Consider the following 2,399-nt stretch of genomic DNA (forward strand, 5'->3'; position numbering starts at 1 on the left):
TTCTCTGCCATTTGGTATTCCTCAGGTGAGAATTCTTTGTTCAGTTCTGAGCCCCATTTTTTAATGGGGTTATTTGACTTTCTGGAGTCCATCTTCTTGAGTTCCACACAGCAACTCTTTTGTTAATATAAAAATGTTTTAAATGTTTCCTGGATCGTATCAGAACACAGTGTAATAAAACGAGAAATCAACAGGGAAAATGATCACACACACTGCACAATCACCTGGAGACTAAACAATACACTTCTAAACCACTAAAGAGATCAGGGAGGAAACTAGCAACTCCCTAGAATCTAATGGTAACACTAGCCCACAAGCAAACAGAGCCGTGCACACAGCCAAGGCAGTCTGAAGAGGAAAGGCTATAGCTATAAGCAGTCACATCCAAAAATCACAACAATCCCAAATAAATTACTCAGTGATGCACTCAAGACTATAGAAAAAGAAAAATCGACAACTCTAGTGGATGGTAAGAAATAACAAATTTTAGGGCAAACATCAATTAAATAGTGACTAAAAGAATAATGTATAAAATCAAAGACATGGTTCTTTGAAGAGATTGATGATATTGAAAAGAATCTCTAGTCAAACTAACAGAGACAGAAGACCTGCAGGATAATTTCATCTCCGATATTAGAGATGAAAAGATGCTTGCTACAATAGACCCCCATGGAATGCAGATCATTAGGGGATCCAAAGAAATCTAGAAATATTGGAAAAATGGGAAATTTTCTAAACTAATATAATTAAACCTAGAAGTTAAAAACCATTTAAGCTGCCCTTCCGAGGGAGGGAGGGAGGGAGTGCTGGAGAGATGGCTCAGTGGGTAGAGCACCTGTTCTTGAAGAGGAGCCAGTTTTAGTTCCCAGCACCCACATGGGGACTCACACCTCTATAACACCAGTTCCAGGGGACCTGACCCCCGTCTTCTGACTTCCTTCCAAGGACACCAGGCACACACATGGTACACAAACATATATGCAAACAAAATGCTCATAAAATAAAATAATAAATATAATTAACTGTCCAAAAACAAACAAAAGGTTGAAGCAATCATCTTCCCACAAAGCTACTTCCATGACTAGATAGGTTTACCACTGAATTCAAAAGTTTAAGAAACAGCTGACAGCAATACTTTTCACACTGTCCCAGTTGAGAGATCCTCTTTGCTTTGCTTTGCTTTGGTTTGGTTTGGTTTGGTTTTAATTTTGGTTTTGGTTTGTTTGTTTGTTTGTTTTTTAAAAATAAAAAAACAATGGCTCCTGAGAACACCCAAGGTTGACCTTTGGCCTCTACATACATTTGTGCATACATGCACATATTCATTCATGTGTGCAGCAACAGAATTGATAAACTTGCCAGAGAAAGGAAAGGGAAGTGAGCAGATTATTTCTTTACATCCTTTTATCTAAGTTGCCACCAGATAGTTCGGCTCACATTAAGGAAGGTCTTCTTTCTTCAAACAATTTGGCCAAGAAAATCCCTTATAGGAGTGCCCCTGCAACTTGGGTTTTAGTTGATTCTGGATGAAGTCAACTTGAAACCAAGGTCAGCCATCACGAAGGATGTTTGAAAAAGCTGTATCTCACTACGCTATAAGCCACCTAAAATATATGTTAGAGGTGGTGAGATAGCTCAACACCAAAGATACCTACTGCCAACCCTGATGACCAGAGTTCAATCCCCAGGGCCTGCTTGATGGTGCAGTTTTTCTTCTTACCTCCACTTGCATGTGCTGTCACATGCTCAACACACACACACACTATTTTTTTTGTTATGAGCCTAGTCTTTAGTGGTTGAGCCATCTTTCCAGCCCCACACATTATTCTTAATTATGAATAATCTCTAAATTTACCTTTAACATATTCTTTCTATGGAGTCACTCAAGGATGGGTCCAGAAAATTAAGACAGTAAACAAAAAAGAAAAAAAAGTTCAGTTGAAGAAGCAACCTAATGGAAAGATGCTGGAAGCATAACCTACAGGGATAGCTTTTCAACAAACCTACAAAGCATAGGTCTCATTTGAAATCTGCAGAACAGAGGCTTAAAATGTAGTTGTCTGAGAAGAGAGTATATAAGCAAAAAATCCCACAAGTTTCATGTTACCTTTAAAAGCTAGAATATCAGGCTGTAAACTAAAAGACAGCAGTATCCAAGATGAGAAAGGAGAGCCAGTCAGGAATAATAAGAAAAGCCTAGGTCTATACGATGTAGTAATGTTGCTGTAAAGCAGTAGTGTCTGTTTACATGGTCATTATTTTGTAAGCTCTGTTGATCAATTTCAGTTCTTGGTGCCAAACTATAGGTAAGGCAAAATGCTTGGGTCTAGGTGTAGAACAAGGTTCACATTTTCTTTCTTTCTTTTTTTTTTTTTTTTTTTTTTTTTTTTTTTTTTTTT

The sequence above is a fragment of the Mus caroli genome, chromosome 3 (genome assembly GCF_900094665.2).
Source record: "Mus caroli chromosome 3, CAROLI_EIJ_v1.1, whole genome shotgun sequence".
Classification (NCBI taxonomy): domain Eukaryota; kingdom Metazoa; phylum Chordata; class Mammalia; order Rodentia; family Muridae; genus Mus; species Mus caroli.